This window comes from Schistocerca gregaria, chromosome 7 (genome assembly GCF_023897955.1).
Source record: "Schistocerca gregaria isolate iqSchGreg1 chromosome 7, iqSchGreg1.2, whole genome shotgun sequence".
Lineage (NCBI taxonomy): Eukaryota > Metazoa > Arthropoda > Insecta > Orthoptera > Acrididae > Schistocerca > Schistocerca gregaria.
In genome coordinates, this window is record NC_064926.1 from 41,941,505 (window position 1) to 41,967,454 (window position 25,950).

General features: G+C 43.9%; 1 protein-coding gene across 1 annotated transcript in view; it reads left to right on the top strand.

Annotated features, from left to right (window-relative positions):
- Positions 1 to 21,525: 21,525 nt before the first annotated feature.
- LOC126281663 (ankyrin repeat domain-containing protein 65-like) overlaps positions 21,526 to 25,950 on the top strand; it is a 73,648-nt gene continuing 69,223 nt past the window's right edge. Inside the window, exon 1 of the mRNA XM_049980812.1 lies at positions 21,526 to 21,638. The gene's annotated coding sequence lies outside the window, so the exon portion shown is untranslated. The remainder of the gene's footprint in view (positions 21,639 to 25,950) is intronic.

A 25,950-nucleotide genomic window follows, 5' to 3' on the forward strand; every position in this document is an offset into this window, starting at 1 on the left:
TTACCATCATATAATCTATCTGAAACCTGTCAGTATCTCCAGGCTTCTTCCATGTATACAACCTTCTTTTATGGTTCTTGAACCAAGTGTTAGCTATGATTAAGTTGTGCTCTGTGCAAAATTCTACCAGGCGGCTTCTTCTTTCATTTCTTTGCCCCAGTCCATATTCACCTACTACGTTTCCTTCTCTCCCTTTTCCTACTACCGAATTCCAGTCACCCATGACTATTAAATGTTCGTCACCCTTCACTATCTGAATAATTTCTTTTATTTGATCATACATTTCTTCAATTTCTTCGTCACCTGCAGAGCTAGTTGGCATATAAACTTGTACTACTCTAGTAGGTGTGGGCTTCGTATCTATCTTGGCCACAATAATGCGTTCACTATGCTGTTTGTAGTAGCTTACCCGCATTCCTATTTTCCTATTCATTATTAAACCTACTCCTGCATTACCCCTATTTGATTTTGTGTTTATAACCCCGTAGTCACCTGACCAAAAGTTGTGTTCCTCCTGCCACCGCACTTCACTAATTCCCACTATATCTAACTTTAACCTATCCATTTCCCTTTTTAAATTTTCTATCCTACCTGCCCGATTAAGGGATCTGACATTCCACGCTCCGATCCGTAGAACGCCAGTTTTCTTTCTCCTGATAACGACATCCTCTTGAGTAGTCCCCGCCCGGAATCCGAATGGGGGACTATTTTACCTCCGGAATATTTTACCCAAGAGGACGCCATCATCATTTAATCATACAGTAAAGCTGCATGCCCTCGGGAAGAATTACGGCCGTAGTTTCCCCTGGCTTTCAGCCGTTCGCAGTACCAGCACAGCAAGGCCGTTTTGGTTATTGTTACAAGGCCAGATCAGTCAGTCATCCAGACTGTTGCCCCTGCAACTACTGAAAAGGCTGCTGCCCCTCTTCAGGAACCTCACGTTTGTCTGGCTTCTCAACAGATACCCCTCCGTTGTGGTTGCACCTACGGTACGGCTATCTGTATCGCTGAGGCACGCAAGCCTCCCCACCAGCGGCAAGGTCCATGGTTCATGGGGGGAGGTAATTCATGTAACAGATACAAATTAAACGCTTTTGTGTAGGACAAGGATAGATACATACATAATGAAAACTGTTGTTGTTTCTAAGTAGAACATGCAGAATAAGTAAATGTTTTTCTTTCAGAGATCCGAGGGAACGAAAATCTGAACTGTTAGTGTATCATGTATAAAACTGTGACGAGGTACAAAGTGAAAGTACTACATGGCAACTAGTGTGGAAACTATAGGATACCATTTTGCGAGTGTGCCTACCGTGACTTTTTCGTGGAAGTAATGATTTGAACATAGACAGGGTCGAGTGTGTGGTGTAATACCTGTGAACGAACTACTGCGCCGACATCAGCCCGCCTGGAAGATGGCTGAATGGAACCGCTCCACTCTCAGAGATGTGGCTCAATAGAGGATGTCGAGTGAGATGGAGTGTTCATTGCAAGAAAAACCATTGTGCAGTTCACAATTAGTTGCCTGTTTTACTGTTTATACTGACATACTATTCACTACGTGGTATCAAAATAAGCCCTATCTCGTTTATAGCTGTCCCACCCAGTAGTATGGGCTGTTAGTTGACCATCACCACCCCAGCCTGTAAGTTAGCCTAATTGCCCAAAGGAGCAGTACTATGGAACTGACAATGACCATGTAAACCGATCATTATTGCCACACCCATAAGAGTCTCGAGAGTAATGATACTCACCCTGCAAACTAATAATCGCCGCTCCTTTTGGATACTTTTTTATATTTTCTTATGTTTCTGGGGGTTGAAAAGTGTATAAGGAAGACATATAACAAAGCTAAGTAAACTGTAGAAGATTAAGCAAAAGTAAAACATGCTGTTGCTGTGGTTAAAAAGGCGCTGAAAATTGTTAAATACCTCTTAGCTCAGTGCCAATAAGATTAAACTGTGGAAATGAATTAGACCCAAAGGTGGTATTCCACGTTGAAACTTGTTTGTTAACTATCGAATAAAACCATGAATGAGAATAACACCTGTCATCCTGTAAATAACATTCATTTCCCCAATGATTCCTATTTTTGTATGCTTATTATGTTTCAGATGGTTAGGAAACATACAAGGAACACGCCGAAAGTTAAATAAACAAGCTGTTGGTGTAGGTTTATCGATTAGAAAGGCTGCTGAAAATTTTAAAATGCATTGTAACACACTGAAAATCAGATTAATGAATGGAAATAATTGAGACCGAAGCTTAACAAGAAAATTTGCACGCCATGCTGAAACACCTGAAGCTACATCGTATTTGAAGATGCAGTTCAGAAGCATTTCTTAATTGTTACAAAAATTGGGGCAGCTATTGCGAAAGGTGAAAACACAGAGCAAGACAACTGAGATGGCGATAAAGAGAACACTGTATTTATAAAACGGAAAGTGGGGAAGAAGAAGATGCTGGGGAAGGGTCATGAAAGGAAACGTTAACAGAGACAGAAAGTAGACTGGCAGCATTACTTGTCAGTAAAGCAAAAGACAATACACATGATTTTTCTACATACGTAGCATCAGATTCGACAGCAAAATATGGATGACTCGTAATGCACAAGTAACTGTTGAAGGAGAGGATTAAGGAGATGATCTAATAATGGAGGAACGAAAAGATTATATGAGTGGCGTTGAAATAAATAATGAAATCAGATTGGTTTTATTCAGGATTCCAATACACCAAATTATTCCCCACTCTTTTGACCATAAAACTCTTTTTGTCAACATAATCTGCTTTCAATGTAACGCTCTTACGCCACGTTCCTGAGAGGACCTGTGTGCCCACATGGTACTTCTCTACTGCTGGACGCTGGGTCAACGTCCGACTGCACCAACAACCTCCCCATCATCCATGTGCCGCTTACCACGGAGTGCACTCTTCACTGCGCCAAAGAAATGGAAGTCTGAAGGTACCGGTCCAGGCTGCAAAGTGAATGAGGCAGAACAGTCCAGCGCCGTACTGTGAACTCCGCTTGGGTGTGCAGAGTTGTGCGAGGCCTTGAATCCTCGTGGAGAAGGAGAAGTTTGTTTGATCTTTATGGTCTGTGGGAGGCGGCGAGGGATCCAATGGGCATAGTCATTTGAGTACCACAACTGGTGGATGAGTGTATCAGCACTACCAACAGAAATGTCCGGCTGAGCAGCGAGGTGTTTGGTTGTTATCCGTAGATCATTTCGAATGGGAGTGTCCACACGTTCCAACATTGTATGAGTCACATGTGTGAGACGCCGGCAAGCAGGAGATCGGACTGGTTTGCACGACTTTGTTAGCATGATGACAGAATCTTTGACCAACGACTCACCGTGCTTTTCTTCACTGCCAGGTCTCTGTAGATATTTTGCACGCACCTATGAATATCAGTCTTGCTGTGCTTTTCCGCAAATGCAAGCTCAATGACAGCTCTCTGCTTGGAACGCTCCTCAGTTACAGGCACGATTTTGACGGATACGTAGAGCGCCGTCTCTTATCTGAGCTTCATGAAATTAGAGAGGCTGAAGCGCGAATATTTCCCTACGTCCCACGTCAAACACCTCATTTTCAACCACAATTGGCAGAGAAAAAATGTGTTTCATTACTTTCCCTCGTACAATCTGGTGCTTAAAGTCAGACTTTTAAAACGATTTACACAGCACAAGAGCTTCAAAATTATAGTAGAATTTTCAGGGGTACCGAAGGTCATCAGAAAAACTGTACCGCTTAGAGACAAACACAGGCTATAAGTACACTCAAATCGTTAAGCCTGTATTAAACAAGGCCGTGGATACGCATCCCCAACAAAGTTCAATTCATGATAGTGTTGAAGGATGAGATCAAACCATATTAATATCCAATTTCCCTGCAACATGAGACAACTGAAAGCGACAGGTAAGGATTTACGTGATAATTAATAAAAGACTCAACTGCAGAATTGAAAATTACATATGAGGACATTGCATTAGTAGAAAGACTACGGAAAACAGCGCGTTTCACAGATTTAGAAACGGTTCACTTACTATTACATGGGATTTGACACATCGAACAGCACACATTGGATCCTGTGAACAGTTGACGAGCAATCGTATTCGATTTTACTGGGAACTGAAAATGTAGACCAAACTGTAGCGTCAATATTACGTGTCTCACCTGGCTGCTTAGCAGAGCGCAGCGTGTAAGGTAGCGCCCAGCTGGGAGCCTATTTTGTCTTAGAGGAAGCTGGCGAGATGCTAATGCACAAACTTGTATCACTAGCTTTGTTACCTCTACGCTGAAATTACAGAACACTAGCGATAACAGGCAACGTCCACGACGGGAAGCTTCAAAAATGAAGGATTCTAGAGAAGATCTAATTGAATGCCTTAAGTACAGATATAAGAATGCAACAGGAAATAAGGCTGCACAAAAACCAAACACACTCAGGCCCCTCCTCTAGGATACTATGTAACACGAGCACGACAAATACGCTACTGGCCATTAAAATTGCTACACCAAGAAGAAATGCAGATGATAAACGGGAATTCATTGGACAAATATATTATACTAGAACTGACACGTGATAACATTTTCACGCAATTTGCGTGCATAGATCCTGGGAAATCAGTACCTCTGGCCGTAATAACGGCCTTGATGCGCCTGGGCATTGAGTCAGAGCTTGGATAGCGCGTACAGGTACAGCTGCCCATGCAGCTCCAACACGATACCACAGTTCATCAAGAGTAGTCATAGGCATATTGTGACGAGCCAGTTGCTTGGCCACCATTGACCAGACGTTTTCAATTGGTGAGAGATCGGGAGAATGTGCTGGCCAGGCCAGCAATGTCTAAGTGACTTATGCCTTGCGTATTAGTGTAATACAATATTCTTCATTGAACATCTGCCTCCATTGCTGTCGACCATGAAGCACAAAACTTCGACACTTTTTATGGAGCGTCTCTTAACAACAGCAACTTGTTTTATAGTTCCCAAAGCAGTAATCGGTAGCTGGCGCTTGCGATAGAGGGCGATGTTGCGCAGCGCCTCCGCTGCAGCCGCTGTCGATTGCCGGCACATCGGTCTCAGGGCGCTCTGGCGCATGCGGCCAAGAAACTATCGCAGAACTGTTGTTACCGGCGTCACAAAGTGAGGCAAGCTAGACACGTTCAGGACCTGCTGTTACACGGAAGACGCTATAAAAATTCAGACAACGAGCAGTTTCGACTCCAAGACGCTCTATTCAGACGACGCACGGTTTACTGTTAGAGCACAGGACCAGAAGTAGAGTAACAGCTGGAAAAGAAGTCAAGGCTTCCTCTAGGAACTGCTGCAGTCCGAACTGTTGCCTGGCTGTGCAGACAGCCTCACTTAGACAATCATCAGCGTGGCCACGTTATTTGTACACTGTCGTGATGGGCGCGGACGTACACTCTGCGGTGGCCGACTCCCGGCCAGATTTTATGTCACAGACTGTATGTTCAAGGTAGTAGAATCGTTCTGCGGTCACCTGCATATGGCTATGCTCAAATTCTTCTCATTGGCGTTTCGCGAAACGAACACTGTCTCCCTTCCACGGATTCCCACATGAGTTCACGAAGCACCTCGATAACACTTGTGCGTTGATCGAAATTTACTAGTAACAAATCTAGCAGTCAGACTTGGTTAATTGCTGTGACATTTTGGCTGATGGGGATACCGAATAACAGAGCAGGTCGCCAAAGTGTTCTACATATGGCCTCCTTTGTGCACTACTGCCCATTAAAATTTCTACACCAAGGAGAAATGCAGATGATAAACATGTATTCATTGGACAAACACATTATACTAGAACTGACATGTGATTACATTTTCACGCAATTTGGATGCATAGATCCTGAGAAACCAGTACCCAGAACAACCACCCCCGACCGTAATAACGGCCTTCATACGCTTGGTCATTGAATCAAACAGAACTTGGATGGCGTGTACAGGTACAGCTGCCCATGCAGCTTCAACACGATACCACAGTTCATCAATAATAGTGACTGGCGTATTGTGACGAGCCAGTTTCTCGACCACCATTGACAGGCGTTTTCAATTGGTGAGAGATGTGGAGAATGTGCTGGCCAGTGCAGCAGTCGAATATTTTCTCTATCCATAAAGTCCCATACAGGACCTGCAACATGCGGTCGTGCATTATCCTGCTGAAATGTAGGGTTTCGCAGGGGTTGAATGGAGGGTAGAGCCACGGGTCGTAATACATCTGAAATGTAACGTTCACTGTTCAAAGTGCCGTTAATGCGAACAAGAGGTGACCGAGGCGTGTAACCAATGGCACCCCATACCATCACGCCGGGTGATACGCCAGTATGGCGATGACGAATACACGCTTCCAATGTGCGTTCACAGCGATGTCGCCAAACACGGATGCGACCATCGTGGTGCTCTAAACAGCGATCGTTTATGTCGTCGTTACTGCGATGACTGAAAGGGGAACTGTATTACTATCTTCCGCTGTAAAAGTACAGGGTTACTCTAAGTGATGGACCCATGTTCAGAAATCCGTATGTATTCAAGTACAATTTCAAAATGAACAAGCCTTATACCAATGGAAAGAGGAAGTTTTAAAGTTTTTGGTGGGCTGCGGCGGGCGGACGGTGATGGTTTCAGGATCGGCTGTAGAGTTCGTGCGGCAATAGCGCCATCATTCCGTTTCACTGTGAGTTGTGAGTGTGATGGCGACTGTGGAGCACGAAGTTTTCTGCGTTCGCGAGTAGCAAATTGCAGTACAGTGGGCATTTCGTACCAAATTCGGTATTCAACCAGTAACTCGCAAAAGCATTAGCCGTTGGTTAAAGCAATTTAAACAGACTGGGAGTGTGTGCAAAGGAAAAAGCACAGGCCTACCACGTGGCAGAGAATGATGTCCGACGGATTCGAGAAAGATTGTGCGCAGTCCCATTGAGTCTACCAGTAGAGCCAGCCGAGAACTTGGAACACCCCAGCCAACTCTATGGAAAGTTCTGAGGCGGCGTTTGATGTACAAGTCCTACCGATTACAACCTGTGCCGGCTCTCTACCCCAATGACAAAGAGAAGCGTCTTGCATTTTGTGGTTATGTGATAGCAAAGATGGAGGATGACGCATTTCTACAGCATGTAATTTTTAGCGAAGAAGCGACATTCCAGCTTTAGTGGAAAAGTCAACTGACACAATGTTCGTATATGGGATTTGGAAAAACCACATTCACCGTTGCAACACAAAAGAGACTCACCAAAGATCAACGTGTTTGTGCCGTATCCCGTACAAAGGTTTATGGAACATTTTTCTTTCCGGAAAGAACTGCAACGGGAATCTCGTACCTGGATGTATTGGAACAATGGCTGTTCCCTCAAGTTATGGAAGATTCTCATTTTCCAACAGCATGGAGCGCTGCCCCATTGACACCGTGACGTACGAGGCTTTTTGAATGACACCCTTCCTCAGCGCTGGACCTGGCTCTGCACTTCTGGCCACCGAGATCTCCTGATCTCGTACGCTGCGACTATTTCTTATGGGGTTATGTGAAAGAAGCTGTTAATTTCTCGCCTCTACCAGCCACTTTGAACGATCTGTGAAACCGGATCAGTACTGCCGTGCACTCAGTAGCAGCAATACGCTTTCGCGTGTGTGGGACGACTTTGGCAACCGCGTCGACGTTTATCGTGCAGCCAGTGGTAGCCACATTGAACATTTATAACATTTATCACATTTCTTATTATTAAATAATTATTAAAAACTATTTAATTACAAATTATTACATATTATTAAATTGATATCAAACATTATGAAAAAAAAGACTTTGAAACTTCCTCTTTACATTGAGATACAGCTTGTTCGTTCTGAATTTGTACTTAAATAAATACAAAGTTTTGAAAATGACTCCATCATGTAGATTAACTCTGTATTTTGGAATTCAGTTTTTCGGCTTTCTCGCAGTTGTCTCCCGTTTCGTTTCCAGTAGGGTCATTCAGCGACTCAGCAGATCATTTCTAATCGTTTACTGGCTCTGCGTAACACGAAAACTTGTTGGGATCTTTAGTCAGATCGGTTGGCATATTTTTATTTACGAATTCACTGACCGCTTCTTGCACTGTTCTACTTACGCTCACTTTAGCTTATTTCTGTATTTGTCTGTCAACTTGACTTATATTTCCTTTAAATCCGCGATAAAGGTCTCTTCGATTTCGTAGAAAATTTAGTAATATGGGTGTTGGACCACTATAGGACTTTCGTATCCCTCAGCAATACAAGACGTAGGCGCTTTGTACAACGTTTTTTATTTTTTTTATTTTGCTCATTTCCTATTCATATCTTCGTTCTCAGAGCTGCATAATTGATATTGTCTACACAGATCCTTAATAATTCGTTTCTAAGCTAAGCTGTTTCCATAATACACTCTTGGAAATTGAAATAAGAACACCGTGAATTCATTGTCCCAGGAAGGGGAAACTTTATTGACACATTCCTGGGGTCAGATACATCACATGATCACACTGACAGAACCACAGGCACATAGACACAGGCAACAGAGCAAGCACAATGTCGGCACTAGTACAGTGTATATCCACCTTTCGCAGCAATGCAGGCTGCTATTCCCCCATGGCGACGATCGTAGAGATGCTGGATGTAGTCCTGTGGAACGGCTTGCCATGCCATTTCCACCTGGCACCTCAGTTGGACCAGCGTTCGTGCTGGACGTGCAGACCGCGGGAGACGACGCCTCATCCAGTCCCAAACATGCTCAATTGGGGACAGATCCGGAGATCTTGTTGGACAGGGTAGTTGACTTACACCTTCTACAGCACGTTGGGTGGCACGGGATACATGCGGACGTGCATTGTCCTGTTGGAACAGCAAGTTCCCTTGCCGGTCTAGGAATGGTAGAACGATGGGTTCGATGGCGGTATGGATGTACCGTGCACTATTCAGTGTCCCCTCGACGATCACCAGAGGTGTACGGCCAGTGTAGGAGATCGCTCCCCACACCATGATGCCGGGTGTTGGCCCTGTGTGCCTCGGTTGTATGCAGTCCTGATTGTGGCGCTCACCTGCACGGCGCCAAACACGCATACGACCATCATTGGCACCAAGGCAGAAGCGACTCTCATCGCTGAAGACGACACGTCTCCATTCGTCCCTCCATTCACGCCTGTCGCGACACCGCTGGAGGCGGTCTGCACGATGTTGGGGCGTGAGCGGAAGACGGCCTAACGGTGTGCGGGACCGTAGCCCAGCTTCATGGAGACGGTTGCGAATGGTCCTCGCCGATACCCCAGGAGCAACAGTGTCCCTAATTTGCTGGGAAGTGGCGGTGCGGTCCCCTACGGCACTGCGTAGGATCCTACGGTCTTGGCGTGCATCCGTGCGTCGCTGCGGTCCGGTCCCAGGTCGACGGGCACGTGCACCTTCCGCCGACCACTGGCGACAACATCGATGTACTGTGGAGACCTCACGCCCCACGTGTTGAGCAATTCGGCGGTACGTCCACCCGGCCTCCCGCATGCCCACTATACGCCCTCGCTCAAAGTCCGTCAACTGCACATACGGTTCACGTCCACGCTGTCGCGGCATGCTACCAGTGTTAAAGACTGCGATGGAGCTCCGTATGCCACGGCAAACTGGCTGACACTGACGGCGGCGGTGCACAAATGCTGCGCAGCTAGCGCCATTCGACGGCCAACACCGCGGATCCTGGTGTGGCCGCTGTGCCGTGCGTGTGATCATTGCTTGTACAGCCCTCTCGCAGTGTCCGGAGCAAGTATGGTGGGTCTGACACACCGGTGTCAATGTGTTCTTTTTTCCATTTCCAGGAGTGTATACACCTGTAGCCGCTAGTGATGCTATAACAGCTTTATGACCACTGATGCTTTCGCTAGTCGATTCTCTATCTGTTCAAAATAATTTTCGTACATAACCTTCTGAACAATCAATATCTATCTCGGGAAACAGTTTTCATCGCATGACTCCATTCTGTATATGGCATAGTGAAGTCTGCATCCATTACTTACTCGCGGTGTTGTTCTAGATATCAGATGGTTCAAAAGGCTCTGAGCACTATGGGACTTAACATCTGAGGTCATCAGTCACCTAGAACTTAGACCTTCTTAAACCTAACTAACCTAAGGACGTCACACACACCCATGCCCGAGGCAGGATTCGAACCTGCGACCGTAGCGGTCGCGCGGTTCCAGACTGAAATGACTAGAACCGCTCGGTCACAACGGCCGGCTTCTAGTTTTCTTTGAACCTCTCTATCATCAAGTCTTCCACAGGTCTACGTTACATATGTAAGTGTTTCTAAATTTTCTGTGCAATGGTCGATTGAGAAAGGACCAAGGTTTCTGTAAAAAGTAGATATAAATTGTGTAGCTAACATAGAAGTTAAATTTCCTACTATCACTGATGTGTTTCATCAATGATAGGAATCTTTCGGCTGTAGGCACCGATCGTTAACACTGTTCATACACAGGGCGTTCGGAAATTCCGGTTACAAGCTTCTAGCACTTGTAGAGGTTAGTGAGTACTGGATATCTTGAGTAGGACGCAATGTCAGGATACGTCCAACGACGCTACACAGCGTCGGAGTTACAGGCGCCGTCGCCTTTAAATGTATGTATACAGGGTGGTCCATTGATCGTGACCGGGCCAAATATCTCACGAAATAAGCGTCAAACGAAAAAACTACAAACAACTAAACTTATCTAGCTTGAAGGGGGAAACCAGATGCCGCTATTGTTGGCCTGCTAGATGGCGGTGCAATGGGTCAAACGGGTATCAACTGGTTTTTTAAAAAATAGGAAACCCCATTTTTATTACGTATTCGTGTAGCACTTAAAGAAATATGAATGTTTTAGTTGGACCACTTTTTTCGCTTTGTGACAGATGGCACGGTAATAGTCACAAACGTATGGCTCACAATTTTAGACGAACAGTTGGTAACAGGTAGGTTTTTTAAATTAAAATACAGAACGTGGGTACGTTTGAACATTTTATTTCCGTTGTTTCAATGTAATACATGTACCTTTTTGAACTTATTTCTGAGAACGCATGTTGTTGCAGCGTGATTACCTGTAAATACCACATTAATGCGATAAATGCTCAAAATGATGTCCGCAAACCTCAATGCATTTGGCAATACGTGTAACGACAATCCTCTCAACAGCGAGTAGTTCGCCTTCCGTAATGTTCGCACATACATTGACAATGCGCTGACGCACGATAGCAAATATTCTTCAACTTTCGCCACAGAAAGAAATCGGGGGACATCAGATCCGGTGAACGTGCGGGCCACGATATGGTGCTTCGACGCCCAATCCACCTGTCATGGAGTATGCTATTCTTACCGCTTCAACCGCACGCGAGCTATGTGCCGGACATCCATCATGTTGGAAGTTCATCGCCATTCTGTCTTGCAGTGAAACATCTTGTAGTAACATCGGTAGAACATTACGTAGGAAATCAGCATACATTGCACCATTTAGATTGCCATCGATAAAATGGGGGCGAATTATCCTCCCTCCCATAATGTCGCACCATACATTAACCCTCCAAGGTCGCTGATGTTCCACTTGTCGCAGCCATCGTGGATTTTTTGTTGCCCAATAGTGCATATTTCGCTGGTTTACGTTACCGCTGTTGGTGAATGACGCTTCGTCGCTACATGCGTGCAAAAAATCTGTTATCGTCTCGTAATTTGTCTTGTGCCCAGTGGCAGAAATGTACACGACGTTCAAAGTCGTCGCCATGCAATTCCTGGTGCATAGAAATACGGTACGGGTGCATTAGATGTTGATGTAGCATTCAACACCGACGATTTTGACATTCCTGATTCTCGCGCAGTTTGTGCGCTACTGATGTGAAGAATTAGCCGCGACAGCAGCTAAAGCACCTACATGGGCATCATCATTTGTTGCAGGCCGTGGTGTACGTTTCACATGTGGCTGAACACTTCCTGTTTCCTTAAATAACGTCACTATCCGGCGAACGGTCCGGACACTTGGATGATGTCGTCCAGGATACCGAGCAGTATACATAGCACACGCCCGTTGGGCATTTTTATCACGATAGCCATACATCAACACGATACCGACGTTTTCCGCAATGGGTAAACGGTCCATTTGAACACGGGTAATGTATCACGAAGCAAATACCGTCCGCACTGGCGAATGTTACGTGACACCACGTACTTATTTATACGTTTGTGACTATTACAGCGCCATCTGTCACAATGCGAAAAATGTGGTCCAAATAAAACGTTCATGTTTCTATAAGTACTATACGAATATGTAATAAAAATGGGGATTCCTATTTTAAAAAAAGAACGCAGTTGATATCCGTTTGACCAATGGCAGCGCCATCTAGCGGTCAAACCACCTGGTTTTCGCCTTCAAGCTAGACGAGTTTCGTTCTTTACAGTTTTTTCGTTTGTTGCTTATTTCGTGAGATATTTGGCCCGGTCACTGTCAATAGACTACCCTGTATAATGGGTGATTCTATGATGGTGTTCAAACTTTTTAGGATGACGGAGAAGAGTAAGACCATCAATTAAGGTAAGGGACCCTGTGCCGGAAACGAACGCGTAGAATGTTACTAGCGAAAATCGTTCTGATACGTCTGGAATGGCAATCATGCACTAGAGCTGTTATTGCTAAGTTTGTTGGGTAGGCAACTTTCAGAGGTCAAAACAAGAAAAAAATGTCCGATGTACATAAGCTCTAAAATGCTTACCTTAAGAGTTATGAGCATTTGTTCAGTAGAGGAGCTGTGTATCACGCTAGCGAATATGATCAAGTGCTCATAGCTACTCAGGTATCCATTTTAGAGCCCATAATTACTAAACATTTTTTCCTTGTTTTGGTACCTCTGAGAGTTATATACAGTACATTCTTAGCAACAACAATGCCGTTACATGCATTCCTACGTCAGAGGTATCTGAACGAGCTTCGCTTGTAAGGTGTCGACTTGTTCGCTTCCGTATCACGGACCCTTATCTAAGATTGATAAATTTATCCGTCCACATCATCCTTGAAAGACGCCGGTTCCTATAACTACGACGCTCTGTAGCATCGTTGGATGATGTTTCCGGACATGGGTTCCAATTTTAAAATGTTATGTACTCACTCCCCTCTACAGTTTGCGACGGTAATTTCCGAACATCCTGTATTTGCAGCATAGCACGACATTGATCGCGCAATGACTGCTCTACAGTCAATTTTCAGACTTGAAGTTCGAGGATTGAACATTGTTGGCATTGCAATGGGAGATACTCCACCGGCTATTTTGCATGTCACATTGTTACACGGTGTGGGGCGTAGGAGCTGACTAACCGGATCGAGCAGTAAAATCACGAAACTTACTACTGTCGGCGGAAGAGTTAATTGCGCTAAATACTATATCTTTTAGGGCCATTCGCGGACCGCCGTATTAACCTTGTTCCTTCTAATAGAAGGTATGCAGCGGTTCCCTAAAACTCTCTGAAATATCAGTAGATGCGGAGCACTTTGAAAAAGATGCTTTAGGCGATGCACGGAATCACCTATGTTCCAATGGAAGTTTATTGTGTCAAATTAAAGAGAAGCCTAGTTATGTGTTCGTTTGAGATAAGAAAAATTAGTACAACAGAGCTAGCGCACCGGAAACCCGGTGCGAATAGTTATACTGTAAACCGAAACCAGTTCACATAAGCATGTAACACGGCTTGCTTAACGAATTACTAATGATACCGCAAGGACAATAAGTATGTCTATAACTCTTTCGTATTCATTAAACCGGTCGACCTCCCAATCAAGCCACTTTTAGACGCATGGTGCCTGCCATATAAAACCGAACCGCCACTTCCGCCAAACTTCCGCGAACCACGAACCACCTTTCACACAACCACTCACACTTTGCTCCCACGCCAAGTAACTGACGCCCACCACTGCAACTGTTCCTGACCTCCTGTTCCGTCATAGACTAGCCTCTCTGACTTCGGCTGTCACAAGTCTACGTCAGAAGTCAGAAAGTGTCTCACACGTATAACGGAAATTATTTAAATTATTCGTAATTCATTTATGTAGTCTCAGGGGTCGCACACTTGCTAATGAAACAATAAAATGAAGACTTCGTGGCTGATTATTCGACGACTGGTGCCCAACGTACATGTTATTAAATATTCTTCTCGAACTGCATAATTTACAGTACTAAAGAAATATGTGGGAGTGACAAGATGTTAATAAGTGTTCGGAGTTATTGTGAAAGTAAATTTTCTTTTTTCTCAATATGTACTCGGTTTTCTGTTACACTTGACCGCTTTCTCCAGATTTGCCTATTTAACTCTAGCATAACTATCATCTGCTTATCTAAGTAGATGTGAGTCATTTGGTTCTTCTAACATTCCTAAAATGGAATGCCGCGGTGTCTGAATCTGCTTCTTACTTCTAATAGCCTATAAAGTAATTAAAGTCTACTATTCTACTTTCGCGCTATCTCCTATGTCGGGTATCGCATGCAAATTCTATGCAACTAAATTGATTGCCCTTTACAAGAGCTCGTCAACATCTCGTTTGCCACAAGCAAAATAATATAAATGTTAGCGCCCTTCATACAGCGTAAATTATAAAATAATTGTTTCGGAGTAAAGGCGCCGTCGTCAGTAATATACTTTTTACCCTTTTCATGCTGCTGTATTTGGGTAATAATATTTTTATCTATCATTTATATTCATTCGCCAATGATTCCAGAGCTCAGAACGGGAGCTCTTCCCCACCTCCAGAATAGTGACGTCACTGCTTATGCCGACGAGAGTCACCCGTCTTCGTCCTGCAGTAGCTGCTCGCTGCCCGACAGGACGCCCGTCACATTTTACGTCGTACTAGAATTCTGCACCTCTCACCTCTGTATGGAAAAGCCGCACACGGTAATCCGTCATATTACAGGTGCCACAGATTTTTAAGTAAAAACGAAAAGAAAATGGTACCTTCTGGGAGTGAATCTGTAACATCTAACGACATCTTTCATCTTACTGATGATTTAGTAACCGACTTAACAGTCCAAAAGTGTCTCAACATAGACATAGGAGCCTTGAGAACATGTAATAATTGGCGTTTATGGTCAAAGCATAAGATGTAACGCTCAGTCTTTCACTGGTGAACAGCGAAATTTTTGCAATTTAATGTAAAACTTCATTATCATACTCCGAGTATTTCTCATTCGAAACATCACAGCCAGGAATAAACGAGCCTACTCACACATCACCTCAGACGATTGTCGTGTGTAGTAAATAACAGTCTACACGAAAGTGAGAAAAATCGTAGGATAGCTGGATGCACATGTAGAGATGGCGGTAGTGTGTGGAACACAAGGTGTAAGAGGGGCAGGGCATTGACGGAGCCGTCACTCGCCCTCAGCAGACACAGGTAGAAAAACCGTCCGACGCGACTGTGGGCGCACGACACGCATTATCAGTCTCCGAACGCGAAATGGTAAGTCGTGCTAGACACGTGGGACACTCCATTTTGGAAATCGTTAGGCGATTCAGTATTCCGAGTTCCACTGAGTCAAAAGTGTGCCAGGACTACCAAACAGCAAGCATTACTTCTCACCACGGACGACGCAGCTGTCGACGGCTTTCACTTAACAACCGGGAGCAGTTGCGTAGAGTTGTCAGTGCTAACAAGCAAACAACACTGCGTGACAACCGCAGAAATCAATGTGAGACGTAGGTATCCGTTATGGCAGTGCGGCGGAATTTGGCTTTAACAGGCTACGGCAGCAGACGACGGACGCGAGCGCCTTGACTAAGAGCACGACGTCGCCTGCAGCGCCTCTCCTGCGCTTGTGACCATAGCGATTGGACGCTAGCCGACTTGAAAATCGTTGCCCGGTCAGATAAGTCCAGATTTCAGTTGCTAAGAGATGATGGTAGGATCCGAGAGTGGCGCAGACTGCACGAAGTCGTCGACCCAAGTTGTCAACAAGGCACTGCGCAAGCTGGCGGTGGGTCCGTAATGGTGTTATAATGGACTGGGTCCACTGGTCCAGCTGAACCTATCACTGACTGGAAATGGTTATGCACGGCTGCCCGCAGACCATTTGCTGCCATTAAACGGTGTATTTTGTGTAGATGACAAAGCACCATGTCACCGGACCACAACTGTTGGCGATAGGTTTGGAAAACGTTCTGGGCAGTTCGACTGAATGGTTTGGTCACCCAGATCTCATCGAATACTTACGGGAGTTAATCGAGTGGTCAGGTCGTGGTCAAAATCCTGCTCTGGCAATATTTTCGCAGTTATGGTTGGATATTTCCTGCAGGGGACTTCCAATGATTTGTTGACCCCATGCCTGGTCGAGTTGCTGCACTACGCTGAGCAAGAGGAGGTGTCCCATGGCTTTTGTCACCTCAGTGTACAGCGCGCTGAACTTAGTCTGAAGCTGCAGAAATTACACTTGAAAGCCTAGTTAAAGTAGCTGGCGCTTGCAGAGGTAATCACATTCTGCGCCATTGTATTTAAGGAGATCGTACAGAGAAGTGAGAGTTTCTGATGGACTTTTTCGCTGTGCCTAAGTTTTCATTAACAAAAAAAAAAAAAAAAAAAAAAACTCACCATATGGCACAAGAACTTCAGAATGGTGAATCTAAATGTATCGTCTGCAAGATCTGTCCAGTCGCAGTAGAGATAACAGCTATTTGCTAGAAACCATTAAAGAACGATACAAGAAATTACTGATACTACAAAAAAAAAGTTCTGATCTCAACATGGATGGAACCACTAATTTTACCGTACCACACGGGAGCCGACGCATAAATTCAACTGCTGCGAGCAGTTACAAATCATTGGACGAATCCCAGCCGAACAGTCGATTCAAATATTCCAGTGATCTGAATGGACAGTTGATATGAATTAATTAAGTTACCCACATGTAAGCTATTTGCTTCTCTCTTTTCCTCTTCTGCCAGTAGGTTTTCATTTTGGCTGACTGTGCTTCTTTTCTCTGTTTTGACCATTTGCAAGCAGGACGTGGAACTGGCGTAGTAAGCGAAATAAGGTTTTTAGTAATTTTGACTTTTTCTCTCAAAACTTCTAGATCCTGAACGTCATCAAATGAAATTTCTGCTTGCTATAAATCCTTTTTAACTTGGCTTGCCCATTTTGAATACAATTATGTTTTTGAAATTGATGAATGTACGCGATGAGTAAATCTTTGAGGGTTCTTTCTTTCCAGATGACCAAAAAACCTCACTCTCCGCTTCCTCGTGCTGGTAACAATGTCTTCTGTATTTTCGTATAATTCGCAGTTGTGTCTTCGGCGGAATTCTCCGTTTTCTTTGATAGGGCCAAGGATTATCCACAAAATTTTCCGGTCTTTTAGTTCAAGTTTTCGTAGTGGTCCTTTCTTCGTCTTGTTTAAACATTCTGACGCATACAAGGCTGACGCTCTAATTACGGTGTTATAATGACAATGTTTTGGGTTTAAAGACAGGCTTTTGCTTTTGTATAAGTCATTGCACAGATGAAAAGTACATTCTAGTTCAGAACAGCTACTCTCTACAGCTGCATTTTCTGAACCGTCAGGTATAATTATTTCTCCAAAATATTTAAATTTCTTCGACTGCTTGATTTTCTCTCTACTATATTTCTAATATATTAATGAAAGTAATTTCGAAAGGGGGAATTAACATTAACAAATGTTTCCACTTGAATGGCCTTTATGTATGCAGACGAAGCCACACTACTGACGGAGAATGAAGATGACCTACAGAGGGGAATGCTTTTATTAGGTAAGATGTGTGAAGAGCACCATTTGACGAATTCAGAAAAAAGTTCAAATTAATGTATTTTAAAGGAAAGCATCCTGTAAGGACAAAAGCTGCCAGCCGCTTCAACGGACGCAAGAAGGCGCGCCGATCTCCCGCCTCACGGCGTCGCAGCCGCACCGGCCAGACTGATGTCATGGGTTGACTCCTGCTGCTCTCGTGGCAACCGCGAAGCCACTACCCCTCGCTATACCGCGCGGCCCACTGGACTCACGTGGGGACCTCACACGCGCCGACGCTCAAGGCGGACAAGCCATCTCGTGTCAGTGCACGACCGACCAACCGACCGATCCAATCCCCAGTGACCGTTGCCCGAGCAATTCGAGCACACTGGCGGCATAACGCGCAGACTCAGACGCAGGAACTCAGCCCCGAGCGGACGACCACTAGCTGAGTTCTGTTACTGGCGGAGCGGCAAGACTCTTATTTTCTGCCTTGAAGTTCGATCCAAACAACAGACATACCCTTAAATGCACGTGAACAGGCAACCTTTCCGCTTTCCCACTGCAGGGAGACACCAAAGCTGCGTTTACCACAGCGGCGCCACCGCCAGAAACGGAGGGCGTCTGCTTCACACAACGCGCTGCGGCGCACTCTTCAAACAGCAACCTTATTTTTTTTGTCATCAGTCTACTGACTGCTTTGATGCGGCCCACCACGACTTCCTTTCATGTGCTAACCTCTTCATCTCACAGTAGCACTTGCAACCTACGTCCTCAATTATTTACTTGACGTATTCCAATCTCTGTCTCCCTCTACAGTTTTTGCCCTCTACAGCTCCCTCTAGTACCATGGAAGTCATTCCCTCATGTCTTAGCAGATGTCCTATCATCCTGTCCCTTCTCCTTATCAGTGTTTTCCATATATTCCTTTCCTCTCCGATTCTGCGTAGCACCTCCGCACCTTATCAGTCCACCTAATTTTCAACATTCGTCTATAGCACCACATCTCAAATGCTTCGATTCTCTTCTGTTCCGGTTTTCCCACAGTCCATGTTTCACTACCATACAATGCTGTACTCCAGACGTACATCCTCAGAAATTTCTTCCTCAAATTAAGGCCAGTATTTGATATTAGTAGACTTCTCTTGGCCAGAAATGCCTTTTTTGCCATAACGAGTCTGCTTTAGATGTCCTCCTTGCGCCGTCTGTCATTGGTTATTTTACTGCCTAGGTAGCAGAATTCCTTAACTTCATTGACTTCGTGACCATCAATAGCCAGCTATCCTAGCCACTTTTTTAACAAAAATGAGAAAAAAGGATTTTGGAAGGTTTGTTTTTCTGCTTTTTTTTAACTTTTATTTCATTTTATTTTTATACAAATGTATAAAAGGAAGGCCGTTCCTCTTCGGCTACATAAACAGAATAATAGGAAGTCGTCCCGTTACGACAAAGGATGCTCCATACTATGGCCCGCTGCGAATTTTTCGATGACTGTCTTCTCGTTGCTGTGTTGTTTCCGCTGTTTGTTCAAATCTCATAAAAAAAATGGAACTGGGAAGAGGTGCTATGGTTATCATCTCATGTCATCGATAATCCAGCTGCGAGGCGGATTATGGAATGCGCTCCAAAGGAAATTAGAAAAATATTGCCTATATTTAGGGTTCTTGACGATCGCACAATGTCGTTCGTTGAGGTAATACCAAAAATCGGGTACTGTCTTTTCGCCATTACCGAAGAGGTAGTGAACAGCGTGGCCGCTGATCCACGTCACAGAGTTCGTTTTTGCTCTTGGGAAATAAATCTTATCGGGGAAAAGAAGTGATCGGGTAGTTATCCTGTCAGGAGTCGTGCGTGTGAGAAAAGCCAATATCTGACGCACCAAATACCATACGTCCTTTGCCGACCCGCATTTGAAACGATGTTCATCTGTGTCAATCACTTGGCACACAAGGGGGAAACAGCGAGGTGGATGCGATGTAGGCGGGACTGGCGTTCCTTGGTGGTATACAGGGTGAGTCAGCTAACATTACCGCTGGATATATTTCGTAAACCACATCAAATACTGACGAACCGATTCCACAGACCGAACGTGAGGAGAGGGGCTAGTGTAAATGGTTAATACAAACCATAAAAAAATGCACGGAAGTATGTTTTTTTAACACAAACCTACGTTTTATATTAAATGGAACCCCGGTTGTTTCGTTGGCACATCTGAACATATAAACAAATACGTAATCAGTGCCGTTTGTTGCATTCTAAAATGTTAATTACATCGAGAGATATTGTAACCTAAAGTTGACGCTTGAGTACCACTCCTCCGCTGTTCGATCGTGTGTATTGGAGAGCACCGAATTGTGTATGGATCCAAAGGGAACGGTGATGGACCTTAGGTACAGAAGAGACTGGAACAGCACATTACGTCCACATGCTAACACCTTTTTATTGGTCTTTTTCACTGACCCACATGTACATTACCATGAGGGGTGAGGTACACGTACACACGTGGTTTTGCGTTTTCAATTACGGAGTGGAATAGAGTGTGTCCCGACATGTCAGGCCAATAGATGTTCAATGTGGTGGCCAACATTTGCTGCACACAATTGCAATCTCTGGCGTAATGAATGTCTTACACGCCGTAGTACATCTGGTGTAATGTCGCCGCAGGCTGCCACACTACGTTGTTTCATATCCTCTGGGGTTGTAGGCACATCACGGTACACATTCTCCTTTAACGTACCCCACAGAAAGAAGTCCAGAGGTGTAAGATCAGGAGAACGGGCTGGCCAATTTATGCCCGTGTTTGTTACAACACGCAACTGAACGTCGGAGATTTCAAGCGTCAACTTTAGGTTACAATATCTCCGGATGTAATTAACATTTTACAATGCAACAAACGGCACTGATTATTTGTTTATACGTTCAGATGTGCTAACAAAACTAACGTGGATCCATTTAGATAAACGTAAGTTTGTGTTAAAAAACATACTTCCGTGCATTTTTGTATGGTTTGTATTAAACACTAGCCCCTCTCCTCACCTTCGGTCTGTGCAATCGGTTCGTCAGTATTTGATGTGGTTTACGAAATATATCCAGCGGTAACGTTAGGTGACTCACCTAATAACATTCGCAATAAAATACGGGAAAATAGGAGATACCGAAATGAATATTTGTAAAGAATGAGTGAATAAAAATTATCTCTCCGAGGGAGAAGATTTAAGCCATGTGTGAGAGGGTCTTCCGAGGAAGCAGGTAGTACCGTAATACGTGAAGAAAAAAAAAAGGTCTAGTGCTGGAAGAGAAGATGACAATGAATGATAATAATTTCGAAAAAAAACATAGGACAACTATTTGGAGTTAAAACGACGCGTAATGCCGGAAATGAAGGTAAAATCTTGAAGCCTGCGTTGTTAAACTTAGATATTCCGCCTAAATATGTGGTGTTGTGCAGCTGATTTCGAAATTGATTAAAAAGCGAAGGCGCATTTTGCACAGCATCAGTTGTCTGTAACCGCAACCTGGGGCTGTCAAAATATGTGCTAACGATAAGTCACTGGCTTTGTTTTGAGGATAGGTGAGCGCACGTTAGGCAAATGGACTGAACAATTCACTCGGGGATGCAGCGTGCCATAGCAGGAAGTGTGGAGTTGGCTCATGTCTAGAAACACAGCTGCATGAAGCGAAGGTCACGCCTCGCGCGTTCGGCCTTCTCCGCCAGGGTTCGGAGAGAGGGAGTCACGTGACGGTAAAGCTGCAGCCTCGCCTACTGTGTTCAACAGTCGCTCGCGAAACGTGGCGTAGGTAGCCAACTGAGGAGCAGAACGCACTGTGTTTCGTGTCTAAGGCAGAGCAGGCGCGTGTGAGACTGTCTACAGCAGGTAGGAGCGCTGGGTCAGCACGACTCTTAATACCTTCCTTGGTCCTGAGACCAGACTTATGACATTATTAAGTGAAATATCTAAATACATACTACTAAAACAGGATGCGTAGCAGGAAGCGGCGAGTAGGTACCGTGATGACACACCGGTTTGTTCCGTCTCCGACCAGTTACATAGTTTTTCTGCCCGCCTCCAGTGTTTGTGTGTGTGTGTGCTAACTGCTTTGGGTGTGTTACGCTTCTCTCTTGCTTCCTCATGTCATAGTTCTGTAGTTCAATAGTAGAACTCAAAGAACAGAGCGTGTTTGATGTTGGCGTGCTATCTAAATGTGCACAGGGCAGACGCAGACGTAGGCATGAATTACACTATCGAGTTGGGCATGACGTAACGATTTTGCATCCATACAGAGGCGAGGACATCTTTTCCAGTATTAAAGGACTTTCAGTTTTTGTTATCCGAAAGCATGGTTGGCAAATTTCACTGACGAATGCCTCTCGAGAAATCAGTCCATAAATAATTTTTGAAGTGATTTTAGGTTGTTGTTGTTGTGGTCTTCAGTCCAGAGACTGGTCTGATGCATCTCTCCATGCTATTGTATAGTGTATCTCCGAATAACTACTGAAATCTACATCCTTCTGAATCTGCTTAGTGTATTCAGCTCTTGATCTCCCTTCACGCTTCCCCCCAATACTAAATTGGCGATCCCTTGATGCCTTAGATCGTGTACTACCAACCGATCCCTTTTTCTAGTCTTTTGGGCAAAATTCCTCTTCTCAACAATTCTATTCGGTACCTCCTCATTAGTTACGTCATCTACCCATCTAATCTTCAGCATTCTTCTGTAGCACCACATTTAGAAAGCTTCTATTCTCTTCTTGTGTACACTGTTTGTCGTCCATGTTTCACTTCCAAACATGGCTATGTTCCATACTTCCAGAAACGACTTCCTGGCCCTTAAATCTATACTCGACGATAACAAATTTCTTTTCTTCAGAAACACTTTCCTTGCCATTGGCATTCTACATTTTATATCCTCCCCACATTGATAATCAAGTTATTTAGCCTCCCAAAAGCAAAACTCATTCACTGCTTCAAGTGTCTCAATTCCTAATCGAATTCCGTCAGCATCACCTGATTTCATTCCATTATCCTCGTTTTGATTTTGTTGATGTTCATCTTATATCCTCCTTTCAAGACACTGTCCAATCCGTTCAACTCATCTTCCAGGTTCTTTGCTGTCTCTGACAAAATTACAATGTCATCAGCAAATCTCAAAGTTTTCATTCCTTCTCCCAATTTTTCTTTTGTTTCCTTTACTTCTTATTCAGTTCACAGATTGAACATCATCAGGGATAGGCTTCAATTCTGTCTCACTCCCTTCTCAGGCACTGCTTCCCTTTCGTGCCCTTCGACTCGTTTATCTGTCATCTGGTTTCTGTACAAATTGTAAATACCCTTTCGCTCCTTGTATTTTAACCCAGCCACATTCAGAATTTGAAAGAGTATTCCAATCAACATAGTCAAAAGCTTTCTCTAAGTCTACAAATGCTTGAAAAGTAGGTTTGCCTAGGGTCTGTATTGCCTCGTGTGTACCTACATTTCTCCAGAATGCAAACTGATCTTCAATGGGTTCAGCTTCTACCAGTTTTTCCATTCGTCTGTAAACAATTCGTGTTAGTGTTTTGCAATTGCGACTTACCAAACTCATAGTTCGGTAATTTTCACACCTGTCGACAACTGTATTTTTGGGATTTGAATTATATTATTCGTAAGGTCCGTGGGTATTTTGCGTCTCTATACATCTTGCTAACCAGATAGAGTTTTGTCATTAGTGGCTCTCCCAAGGCTATCAGTAACTCTAATTGAATGTTATGTACTCCTGGGCCTTGTTTCGATTTAGATCTTTCAGTGCTCTGGCAATTTCTTCCCATTTCGTCTTCTTCTACATTCTCTTCCATTTCCATAATATTGCCGTCAAGTAAATCATCCTTGTGTAGAACCTCCATATACTCCTTCCACCTTTCTGCTTTCCCTTCTTTGCTTATGGCGGTTTTCCATATGGGCTCTTGATATTCATATAGGTGGTTCTCTTTTCTCCAAAGGTCTTTAATTTTCCTGTAGGCAGTATCTGTCTTACCCCAAATGATAACTGCTTCTACAAACTTACACTTGTCCTCTAGCCACCTCTGCTATTCTGCACTTCCTGTTGATCTCATTTTTGAGACTTTTGTATTCCTTTTCGCCTGGTTCATTTACTGCATTTTTATATTTTGTCCTTTCATCAATTAAATTCAGTATCTCTTCTGTTCGCCATGGATTTCTACTAACCGTCTTTTTATGTACTTGATCCTTTGCTGCCTTCACTATTTCATCTCTCAAAGCTACCCATTCTTCTTCTACTGTATCTCTTTCCCCTGTTCTTGTTAATCGTTCCCTAAAACTCTCTCTAAAACACACTATGGCCTCTGGTTCTTTCAGTTTATCCAGGTCCCATCTTAAATTCCCACCTTTTTGCAGTTTCTTCAGTTTTAGTCTATAGTTCATAAACAATAAATAGTGGTCAAAGTGCACATCTGTCCCTGGAAATGTCTTACAATTTAAAACCTGGTTCTTAAATCTGTCTTACCATTATATACTCTGAAACCTTCCAGTGTCTCCAAGCCTCTTCTACCTGTACAACCTTCTTTCATGATTCTTAAACTGTTAGCTATTGTTAGTAATGCTCTGTGCAAAATTCTACCAGGTGGCTTCCTCTTTCATTCCTTATCCCCAGTCCATATTCACCTACTACTTTTCCTTCTCTTCCTTTTCCTACTATCAAATTTCAGTCCCTCACGACTATTAAATTTTCGTCTCTTATATTTGTCTGAATAATTTCTTTTATCGCATCGTACATTTTTTCAGTTGCTTCATCTGCGGATCTACTTGGCATATAGACTTGTACTACTGTGGTAGGCGTGGGCTTCGTGTCTGTCTTGGTTACAATAATATGCTCACTATGCCGTTTGTAATAGCTTACCCACGTTCCTATTTTTTTTTCATTATTAAACCTACTCCTGCATTACACTTATTTGATTTTGTATTTCTAACCCTGTATTCATCTGACAAGAATTCTTGTTCCTCCTGCCATCGAACTTCACTAATTCCCACCGTATCTAACTTTAACCTACCCGTTTCCCATTTTAAATTTTCTATCCTACCAGCCCGATTAAGGGGTCTGACATTCCACGCTTCGATCCGTAGAACGCCAGTTTCCTTTCTGCTAATAATGTCTTCCTGAGTAGCTCCGCCCGGAGATCCGAATGGGGGAATATTTTACCCGGGGAATATTTCACCCAAGAGGTCGCCATAATCATTTAACCGTATAGTATAATGATTTAGGAAATACTCAGTTTACAATTTAAAAAAAAAGTTATGCCATAGTTAGAAAACTAAAAGTTCTTCAGAATAAGTACATTGCATACTTACGAGTAAGCCTTGGCGGCATAAAATTCCCCTGCAAACTCAAGCATTTATCAAAATTAAAAATAGCACCGAGTCATAGCGCTGGGAACTAGTGTACACTTCGACAACAGAACCAACATCGATCGATGCTGCGAGCGACCAGTCAGCCAGTGCCGTTAACCTAGACCAAGAAGGCTGTGCGGTTATGCAGTGGGGCAGGGCGCTCACTGCTGTACAGCATGTGCAGTTAGCCAGTTTGAATCACGGTTTGTAGTCTGTCTGGTCCAGACTCTTACTTTCTAAAATTTCGCCTGCTGGTTGTTTGGTGTTACCTACTTATGCTTATTTAATTTGTAGTTGAATGCATATTATGTTTGTGAGTGCATGGTAAGTGTGTTATGTGGAACTGTAGAAATTGAAAGGGAATGGACTGTGATACTGCAGCGTCAAGGTAACGTTTTCACAACGGGTATGTTTCTAAACGTATCGCACACCTGCCATCTTTTTCACTGGAAAAAGTATCAACAGGAATTCCAAGTTCGCCATCACTGTGAGACTTGAACTTATTATGTGTAAATCAGCCCATACTTCTCCAATGCAATCTAAAATGAGTCGTGAGCTCTGCAGCGTACGTTACTTGCTTTACACCAACAGTGAAGGTCTAGATGTGTTTCAGGCTGTGTCGTAAGGCGGGGGCGGATAGCTCAGCCGATAAGACCTAAGTGTCCAGTTGAAACCTTGTTCAGCGCACATACGTGTGATCTGATGTAAAGTTAAGGCAGGGTTAGCATTTCTTGATGGATCAGCATTGCGAAACTTGTTTGTCAGGAGGAGTGAGCTCATGGAGCTGACACACCACACACCATAC